Consider the following 11,670-nt stretch of genomic DNA (forward strand, 5'->3'; position numbering starts at 1 on the left):
GTTGATGCATAGCTCTGTTGGCTTAAGGCCAAATTTAAAGTTAAGTCTATATTACAGATGCTCTCTTCTGGCTTTCTGCTGTGCAAAGTCATCTGCTACAACTTTCCGATTCAGTTGACAGGCCGCACTTACTCCTTTGTAGCTCTGTTTTGAACCTTGCTTTTGTTTTAGTGCTCAAATTTTCGTTAGATCCCATCCAGCTGTCTGCTCATTTTAATATCTTCATGCACAATAGTGCCAGTGGTGACTCTGAAACTGGAAGAGTGGTTTCAACAGATCCCGGAAACAACATCCAAGGTCTCTGTCCAGAGGGGCGCTGTCAGAATCAGAATCAGAATCAGAAAGTCCTAGGAACAAGTCAGATACTGCGCAGAACTATCAGGCTCCCCGGCCTCTGGTAGGACCTGAGCTTCCAAGAGGAGCCACTCACATTGAGGGCAAGTGGGGAGTTATCTGTATATATAATATTTATTGATTTTACTTCTTCTCTCCAACTCAGTTTTTCATTTATTTACACCAATCTCTTTCTTTTGCTCTTTTGCTGAGAGCCTCTCATATATACACCAGGTCCTAACAAGAGGCCATCAACAGCACCCAGAGGGCTTCTACATGCAATATTGAAGATTTCCATTAGTGCTGAATTGTTCAAGAGTGTTTGTGCATCAAACAGACAAACCATCCTCATCACAAAAAAAGAAGATGAGTAGCCAAGGGGGGGGGGGGACTGTGAGGGGGAGTATTAACGAAACAAAGAGAAAATAGTTCAATATTGCATAAAACAGAATTCAATATAAAGATATAGAAAAATAACAGCATGTGCTGCTCTCACCTCACATATCCTATCGGGTCTAAAGCGAGAGGAGTTCCTGTGAGGCTGTCGGTGGGGGAAATTCCAGCACAGCAGGGAAGCCGACTCATCCTCTGTCTGTCTGTTCGAATGGCACGGAAAGATTTAAATACACAGACACACACACAGCTCTTTGAAAAGGTTCGTACAGCAAACTGTTGTTTTTATTCGCCACTAAATTTGGAATTTCTCTGCTTTATACATCATGAAACACAACAGACAGATTTAAACCAGACAAACAGCTGCAACATACTTCTGAATTTAATATAAAAACGTATCATCATACGCAACAGTCACATGGCTTCGTTTCCATGTCTGAGATTACAGATATAACAACTAAACCAGGCTCCATAGAATTAATCTATTAAAGGTCAATTTATGCTGGAGGTGTAAACTAATGTTGCGCTTGTTGCAATAATGAAACCGTTGAAGATCACTGGATCACATTCTTGCTGTATTTGCTCTATGTCTGTTACAGGAGGAATTTAATACCAAATGCACCTGAAGGTTAATTTTCAGCTATTACGATTGGGTTGATCACAATTGCCGGGAATATTTAGAGATATTGGAAAATAGCTGAATTTGCAGAGACTGCAGCTTGTTTGTTTCTTAGTTGATCAGCAGCATGAAGGAAATGCACTTCATCTAAATGTTTCCACATCCGAGCTGACGTCATTCTCAGGCCTTTCATTTGCCTAACAGAAAGTCTGTGTAAGCAGGAAGATAAAGAAGGGGTGGTTGGATGGAGCAGTTAAATGCTGAGATTAAGACCAAAATACTTTCCATCACATCCATCCACAACACTTTACAAAAACAATTGATCCACTTCCTCTTTGTTTTTTTTACGAAAACATTACCTCAGTTCAATTAGAAAACCCACCATGGTTTGAGCTAAAATACATTCTTTTAACAATGACCCTGCCACCTAAATGGACTCTGTTTTACAGGCTCTCATGTTATAAACACAATGTGTTACAATGAAACATGATTATTTCCTGGTTGGCTTAAGGCTGTAACATTATTTGGTAAAGATTCAAAATGGTCGGTGGCGCAGGCACCCCATGTACAGAGGCTACAGTCCTCACTGCAGCTGGCCCCGGTTCGAGTCCCGTGCCGGATGGCCCTTTGCTGCATGTCTTTCCCCCTCTCTCTGCCCCCTGCTTCCTGTCTCTCTTCAACTGTCCTGTGCATTAAAGGCATAACCCCCCCCCCCAAAAAAAAAAAACATTAAAAATGGATAATGTTTAAGGCTAAATACATTCTTTTTCCGTTGCAGCATGGACGTCAGGGATGCCATTTTTACGATCAACGAGCAGTTGCTTTCTCGACCACTTGAAGTAACATATTCTTTGAATGTACTTACAGTCCCTCTCTGCTTACATGTCATCACACCACACTTAGCACATTTTCGGAAGGAGAACAGTCTCCAGAAAAGACAGGACTACCCCCTGGGATCTTTTTTAGCTCCCATTTTATCTCCCATTAACTCATAAATAAATAAGTCTAATAAATAAATTTGATTTGATTTGATAAAACAGATGGAAATCTTATGTAGACTTCAGGAATTGCCTGGAGCCTTGAATGACCACAGCACCCTTGCTTTTATTGAATTTATCTTCTGTCAAAACCTGAAAATGATACAGGAATTCATTGATTAAAAAAGGTCTGGAGCAGAAGTCCTTGTTGGTCCCATTTTATCTCCCATTAACTCATAAATAAATAAGTCTAATAAATAAATTTGATTTGATTTGATAAAACAGATGGAAATCTTATGTAGACTTCAGGAATTGCCTGGAGCCTTGAATGACCACAGCACCCTTGCTTTTATTGAATTTATCTTCTGTCAAAACCTGAAAATGATACAGGAATTCATTGATTAAAAAAGGTCTGGAGCAGAAGTCCTTGTTGGTCCAAACCCAAAACAAAAAATAAATGGCAAATCAGAACCAGACTCAGTTGTCATTTTAACACAACCACACCCCAAGCATTTTGCAGGGAATACTTACATTCACAGAGTAGTAGTGATTGCCATTTACTAGGATTAGAATTGCTAATTTTCTATCATCGGTTCTTCTCTGGGATGAGCCTCACCTCTGCTCTCTGACCCCTCTCCTGCTGATAAAGGGCACTCAATCGTGTATTTTGCACTTTGCTTGCAGTGGCTGTTACACACACAGCACTTCAGTAAAGACAAGCGCTGTCTGCATCGTCAACATTCAGTTATCACAGAGATGCAAAACCTCTGGAGAGAATCAAAATATAAACCAAACCCAGGAGACAAATGCAATGTTTAGTACCCGGGTGAGGCAGAGATAACTCACCCTGCTCAAAAGAAAAAAGAAAACCTGCAAATTATAAATAGATTTGAATACTTCTCTCGGTTTTTCCACATTTATTACCAATGTTTCAGCGGTGGAACAGGCTGAAAGACTGTCTTACAGAATTGACTTCATCAAAGGCTTTGGACACAGTTATCGAACAAAATCAGCAATTAACTGTGGAGCAGCAGAGAAAATTCAGCTAATGAAGCAGCGTAATTAACTTTTTTTATTTGTGTGTGTGTGGAGTGGGGGTGGCAAACAGACAGAACAGGCTCAAAAACTGCTCGAATGTGGTGTGGAAGTCTGTTTATGCTTTTGAGTTGCTAGTTTCTCTGGTTTTCTGATTTCATTCGACACAGATGCACAGACTTCTCTGCATGTACAACCTCTGTAACCTCTGGAATCTCTGTACCTAGAGATTGTTCATTTAACTGTTTCATTAAGTAAAACAAAAAAGAAAAGAAAAAGAATTGATTGAACCTGTGAACATTCTGGCTTTTGAAAATAACTGGAATCATTCAGTTATGAGGAAAAACTCATGCAGTCATCATGTAATCTGCATTTCAAAATTGAATACATGTACAGGTTTGAACATGCAAATTATTCTGCAGTTACATGTAAAAGGAGTGCTTGCAGACTGTCAGAAATAATCATGGCTCCAACGAGAGAATTATGAACTTCCTTGAGGAGGCAAATTCAACAGGGAGTGGGGTAAAACATGTTTGTGGTTTCCAGTCAGCTGTGTCTAAAATTGATATTGAGTTAATGTCAAGTACAGGACCAGGGGAGATGGCAGTCATCACCTCAACAGTGAATCTACAGGTGGACATTGGATTATTGGACACTGTTTGCTGATGCTGAGGTCATTTTTCAGGATGATAATGCCTCTTGCCACAGAGCCAAGAGCGTTCAAACTTTTCTCGAGGAAAGCCATACCAACTCAGTGACATGGCCAGTAAACAATCCAGATCTCAATCAGATTGAAAGTTTATATGGTGGACATTGAAAGAAAAATCCATGACAATGGTCCTCCCTGCAAAGCTGATCTGGCAACTGCTCCATGAGAAAGTTGGAACCTGATTTGTGAAGAATATTCTTTTTGACGTCCTCACTAAGCCGGAATGTTCAGATGATAGATCAAATAGTGTTGAGCCATATCTGAGCTGTATCTATTTTTCAGGACAATCCTCCAAATGTAGCGATGTACACACACACACACACACACACACACACACACACACACACACACACTTCAGCAGACACACAGATAAGCATAAATGCGGTCTTTTCAAATAAATATTAGCAATGTAATCTCCTGAGATAGACTTTTAGCATTTGCTGTCTCATGTAAACGCAGCTTTGTTTCTCATTCTTGTCAGTAGATCTGGCATTTTCACACTGTGTATGTTTAAAGGTAAATGCTATGACTCTGATGATTTGAATGGAGGAAAAAGGTTCCTGAGCTCACAGTGCATTGTTGACTCATCCAGCTTTCACTGATTATACTCATGCAAACAAACACCCACACACACAAGCACGCAGGCACATCAGTAGTCATACCTTCAGCTCGAGCCCTTTAGCAGTTGACCTATCTCAGCTGGGTGCAGCGATTAATCCAGCCCCAGGGTTGATGAGGGGATTGAAGAAAACCCCCTTTCATCTTCCCTCCGACTTCCCCTCTATCTCTGTCTGCCTCTCTGCTGGCTCTCCCTCGTCTTTTTAACTGCACCTTCACGTGTCGGCAGAATTCTCACAGCTCTTGTCCAAGAAGATTCCTCAAGCCTTTCTTTTTTTTACAGTAGACTCTCTGACACCTCTTTGTTTTCTTCTGCCTTCACGCAGATTTGCGAGAATGTTGTCACACAGCGCGCTTCTGCGTGAGGGAGCAAATCACCAGCAGACGAAGAACTCAGGCCTTGGAGAGAGCAAGTCATTGGCAACAAGCCTATTCAAACAATTTTCAAAGGATTTCTCTGGTGATGCTAATTCTCGACCCCTCAACTACTCGTTAAATGTTTTGGTTGTGTACACAAGCAATCACGTAAAATCCAGATTCAGCTGGGGCTCAGTCTATTTATGGATGCCTTGATTGGAGATTGCTTGTGTTGCAGGGGGCATTTCATGTATTTCTGTGGCCTCTGACAGTTCAGTCAATATCTGGCAACATGAGCAACTCTGTCTCAAAGCCAGTAAATAAGAAAGCTAAATTTGATGCAATGGCCGCACTTAAAGAACACTACAAATGTTGGCTCATTTCAACCCCTACCTAAGGCTCGTTGTTTAAACTCTAGAGAGTTTGGGTAAAAGTGATGGCTATTGCTTCCACATAAGCGCACCGACATTATTTCCACCACTCTCTCTTTCCACTTATGTCTCCTTCAAACTGTGTCTCCTCTCACCTCAGGATGCATTCTGTATCAGAATGTTTTTCTTCCTCTCTCCGGGCCCTGGGGGAAGAAACCCCACCCCCCTCACGCACCATCACCTCATCATCATCCATCTGGGAGGCAGGATAAGCACTGCACGGGACATTAGGCCCATTACCCAATCACAACATGTTACCAGCCCCGGCCCACCAACTCTCCTCATGCTCTCACGCTGTGCCTCAATTTACTGGAAAGGACACTAGGCTTAACATAAGTTGCAGGAGAGAATTAGGGCCCTCTTATCACTCCTTTTTACTCGATTCTGTTGGTAATATCTCGATGACAAATCTGCTCAGATATGTGTATTTTAACTTTGAAATTGAAATGAGTTATGTGACTGTTACAAAACACCTGCAAACCTAAAGGATTTGGGTATTGTTAATGAGTGGACAAGTGCAAATAGATAGTGGACACCCCAAGTTAGTCAGTTAGCTCGGGTTTCTAATTAGAATCGAATGCTAATGGGGTAAGCATTTGCTTCTGTTTTATGACTCTGAGTTTGCTAACGTACTAAGCTGCTTATACGGAAGAGGGGGAGAACTTCTGGCAGTCAGCGCATTGCTGTTTCTAGAAGGGAAAATACATAAAAGTGTAAACTCAGTGCATAATAAATTATCTGAGATGCCAGTACAAACAACTTGGTTTTTCATTTTTGGCCAGCCTTTCTAAATCGCAGTCCCTTGAAATATATTGGTAATCTGAGTAATAAATAAATTTACATTCCACGCATAACTTCACCTAATTTCCACCCTGGCTGATTTGTGTAGTCGTTTCTAGTGTAAATGGACAGAGGAACTATAGTTTAAGTACACACAAAAAATGCACATGTTGCTCTTATGACTTGCAACTGCCTTTTGATCAGTTAGCAGAATTTATTTCATGTGCCTGGACGTTTTCTAAATGAAAAGGGTTTGTTCATGTAAAAACAACTATGCCTCTTCCCTTTTGTCAGTTTTGCCTCATTCATAAAGTTGGAAATTCCAGTTGAAAATTGAAATCATGGCCTTATATCAGCAATCAATGAAATTACTGAAAATAAGTGGACACCTGGAGTTGTGATGGTCAAAGAAAACGATGGATTTAAAATGGGAAGAAAAATAATGAGGTGGGCTGCATGTTTTAGGAATAACTGGTTTCTTTTTGAGAGATGAAGAAAAAATTCTGGCCCTTCCTTTCATCAAAACAAGAACATTTCTGTCAGATGACACATAAACCCAGTCTGCTATTCGACAGATATTCACAATAAGGAAATAAGGTGTATTTTTTTTCCAATACCTCCCAAGCCTTGTGACCTTGTGAGTGTAGTACCAACCACACACACCTTTTTGTACACCAATTGAATGCACACTCTATTTTATATTAATTTCTGTCGAATATCCAATATCAAACCAACTTCACCACGGTCTTCAGCGGCAGGTGCAGCAGCAACATTTCCGGAAAGGTACTGGCTTGATTAAATTCATTCTGGACTCTATATCCGACCACATGAAGACCTCGGGACACTTCGGTTTGGCTTTAGGGACCCTCTACTCACTACCACGTAAGTGTTATGTTGTTTGGAGCTGTAGAAGAGGTATAAAAATAGCGTTTAGTAGCGGCGATACGATGTGCCCTCATCACTTCCAGGCTAACGACTTTTGGCTAAAAACGGTCAAATCGAAATTCTCAAAACACATCCGAATGACATGATTTTGATGTCAACTCAACGTATGTACTCCCAACATCCCGTAAATTGATCTGAAGTGCATTTTACTCCGGATTATCCCTTTAAAACTGTTATCCTCAGTGCATCAGCTGTTGATTAAATGATTCCCAGTGCAGCAAAATAAGACCAGTATGGATTCTCTTCCTGGTGCTGTTTGTCATGGGCCGTATTTTTGTGTTCTGGTGTTTCTGTTTCTAAGTCACGACGTGTTGTGTTTTGTATTCTATAGTGATGTGTCGGTCGCGAACGATCCGGCTCTAAGAGCCGGCTCTTTGAAGTGAACGACAGGAACCGGCTCCACAATGGGAGCCGTTTTGGGATCCTATTTGGGAGCCGTTTTTTTTTCTTTCAGTATCTCGCTGTCTCTCCGCCTCCCTGTCGTTGCGATTGTGCTCTGCAAGTGCCACAGAGCCGACATATTTTTCCCCACGTCGTTTTTTTTGTCCTTCGGACCGGTGCCTCGCTGTCTCTCCCCTCCCCCTCACTCTCCCTCTCCTTGCGCGTTTTGCTCTGCTTCTGCCAGTGCTAGACGGGGATATATGGGGAGCCGTTTGGGAGCCGAAAGAGCCGGCTCTCCACAGTAAAAAGAGCCATTAGAGCCGCATCTAGAAAAAGAGCCGAAAATCCCATCACTAGTATTCTAGTTAAATGTCTTGTTAGTGATTGATCTTCAGTTTCCTTGCTTCTTGTTTTATTTTGTAGAGCTTTCCCCCCTCCGTGTATTCTTTAGAGATTACTTCCGCTTTTGCTTCACACCATATTTTAATTCGCAGATCGTCACACCCGATCCCCGTTAGTTATTTCACTCCCTCTGTATATATCCTTCTGGTTTGTCCTTTTCTACTTGTCAGATTATTTCATGTTGTCCTGTGTTTCTCTGTCATGCCCCCACGGTCAGTTCGTTAGTAGTTTCTTTGCTTTTGCTCATTCAGTTTGCAACGTTTCAGTTTGATTAATAAACCCTTTTTTCATTTCATCACCTGTCTAAGCCTGCTTTCCTGCATTAGTCCAGCATTTTGGGTCCTCTTCCACCTTCAGCTCTACCATGAGTCATGATGGGAATGAGATGAATAACTAACAGAAATTGAACTAGAATACAAAACATGACATAGGAACTAAGAAACCAACACACAAAAAGAGCTGTCTCGGTTTCCTTTTAAAATTTTTAAAACAGTGAGTTCCTTTTCAGAAAAAGGAAGGCAAAAAATGGAAATCTAATTCCAGGATTAGGCAGTCAATCGGTATATTACATTTTCCTTAGCTTGCTGATGCAGCTAATGTTAAGAGCTGTGGAGGTTTTTTTTTTTATGTTTAAGTTTATTCCTTTTAAGCCAACTTGTGCAAAAAGGTTTTAAATGTCCATTTGCCACATGCTGTTCGACTTGAAAATGGAGGATAAAACAAAGACGTCTAGCAGCTGCATAGTTCACTTCTCTCCCTAATGCACCCATCACACTGGAACAGGGTTATTCTGGGCTCATCAGACTACATGATATTTCTCCATTGTTCCAGAGTCCAGACTTTATGCCCATGAAAATTGTAGCCTTCTTTTTCTTTTGGAGTAATCACAATGTGAAGTGGTTTTCTCAAGGCTAGATGATGGTTCACTACAATCCTCCCAAATTTTGAATACTTGCAGTGCTCTTCACCTAATTTCAGTAGTTTCAGCTTTCTCCTTGGTTGTTTTGTTATCTTGATGCAGACAAAACCTTATCCACGACCACCACACGTATCTTCAGACATGGTTGTTTAAGGAATGCAGGAACTGCATCAGTTAGGGTTAAATAGCCTCTTGCCATCTGAGACTTAATACATACATTGCAAGTACTTTTCCAGAGGGAGGCTTTTGTGTGTTTGCTAAGGTAAATCCAGGTGGTGAACTTTCTTGACCAGGCAGTGTATATAACATGATAGAATTACTTGGCACACTGGAAAAAATCAAAGTCTTACCAAGTATATTTGTCTCATTTCTAGTCAAAATATCTCATTACACTCAATATAAGACACAACTGCCTAGCAAGTACTATTTCAGCCAGATATAGTGACTTGTTTGAAGACAATACATCTGGAATATCTTGTTAAGTGAAAAAGTCTTGAAAACAAATTGTTTTAAGTCACATATGATATGAAACAAGCTTTTTTTTTTACATTTGAAGAGGTTTTTAAGCTAATTTCAAGATCACTTTTATCTCAAAAGTCCTAAATATCACATCTTATTTCAAGAAATCTTGACAAGCCGATTTTCACAAGTTCCATTGGCAGATTTTTTGCTTATTTCAAGCAAAAACGTCTTGTATTTGTTGTTTTTTTACTCATTTTTGGAGGGGCATTTTTTCCAGTGCACAACCCAAATCCTCTGTGAGGAGCAGACCCTAAAGAAGCTCCAGAGTGACTCATGATCATGGACGAGCTGGATCAGAACCAGTCAGGTTTTCAGGTATGAATGATGTGCTTGATATATATTTTCATAAACATCTTGCAACGATTCCCTTGCCACTGGTCAACAAGGAGATCATAATCTCTTTAATAGAGGTATAAAGGAACGAGAGCGACCCAAAGTCAGTCCAGGAAGAGCTGGAAGTCAAGATTGTGAGGAAGTGCAGAGCAGCAGGGGCTGTTACACACGTGGAATCACAGAGTTCTTGTGAGAGCAGTGACCGAAGGAAGAGCTGGCTGCGTGAATATTCCTACCACAACATTACAAGGCATATAGGCAGGAAAGATGGAGGTTGTTTCAGGATGAAGTGAGAGCGATGGTTAAGGATCTGTGGGTATGAGCCAGCAGGGATGATGATAAGTGAAAGGAGGCCTTAGATCAGAAATCTTGAGCTGGAAGAGCCAAAGCAGGCACAAAACATAAACACAATTTCCCTCCACATGACTCTCTGTTCTGGAGAGTCATGCAAATCACAGATTTATTTTGCCCAAAAGGAAATCTTCACGTCTCTGTAACCGGGCAGAGATGATGGACACTAGCAGAAACGCTTTTGAGTGCAAGAATTTATTGCATCGTTGAATGTAAATTGCACACGCATACACATGAATCTCAATTCAAGTGAATGCTGAACAACGAACAAGGGTGATTGTAATAAAAGACAGGCTATTGTATGATTTGATATTTTCCCAGATGCCTTCATATGATTTGGACTTTACTTAAAAAGATTTCTCAGTCCCCCACTCTATAATAAAATCCCATCATACTCTGAAATAAAATGGATGATATATTAACATACATTAACAGATGTAGATGATTACCAGAAAGATCTTTTTTCATCTTCTTGAATGAGAAAGACAAAGCCAAAGCCTTCTTTTAATTCATATTTAGTCTCCATTTAGGTCGCTTTAGTGTTCTCATTAAAGTAAAGCTCCAATTCCCACAAGATAAGCCACCGTTGTGAGCTATTTCACGTCCAACCTGACTGCCGCCATTTTACATTGCCACTGTTAGGGTTTGTGGGTTATGATATCTTGAGATTTCTGTTTCTGTTTATTTCTTTTCTATTTTCTTTTCTGATTTATTCTTTGTCTTTTAATCTCTTGGCTTCACATGTTATATTACCGTCATTCATCTGTCTATCATCATTGCTTTAGTTTTTGTTCAATGCTCTGGTTCAGTTACTCTTAATGCATTGGTTTAATCTATTTTCTGTGTTTTGGTTTAGTTCTGTTGCGTTTTGGTATTTTGTTAGAGCTTCAATCTCTGTGTATTCTGTTTTAGTTTTTAAGTCCTCCATTAGATTAAAAAGTAGTCACTGAATTATGCTGAACAAGAAAATGCTTGATCAATAGAAGCCCTGACGGTCCAGCTTCCACAACCTGTACTACATCTGTACTGGATCTCTGAGTTTCCTGAATGTATTTCAAAATAATGCATCAATGAATAAAATGTAGACCTTATATGCTGACTATATGCATTAATAAATATTAATGTGGTGATTTACTTTCATGATTTTTTAGCGTCAGGCCAGTCTGCAACAGCCAATCTGATATTTTACCGTCCATCTAGCATCTTAAAGCAACTCTGCCACACAGCACGTCTCCTTGTCGGAAACAGTGACGAGAGGGGCTTTATACCTTCATGTGCTGACCCTTCAGCCAATCAAATGGCAGCATATCTAACCCTGTTGCAATGCAGGTTACACTGAACAGTGCGACGAGAGGGCACGTTGGAAAAATAGTTCTCTACAAATGCTTAATACTACCAATGAGTTTGTGAAAAATATTATGTTTAATGCATTATGTTAAAAAATGTTATGAGGTGTATGGACCCACAGGCAAAATGGGGCCTAAAGGCACATAAGGAAATCTGAACTGAGTTCATTGAGTCCACAGACAAAATGGACGAACCAGAGTTTAATGAGTCCACAGCTG

Source organism: Odontesthes bonariensis, chromosome 24 (genome assembly GCF_027942865.1).
Source record: "Odontesthes bonariensis isolate fOdoBon6 chromosome 24, fOdoBon6.hap1, whole genome shotgun sequence".
Classification (NCBI taxonomy): domain Eukaryota; kingdom Metazoa; phylum Chordata; class Actinopteri; order Atheriniformes; family Atherinopsidae; genus Odontesthes; species Odontesthes bonariensis.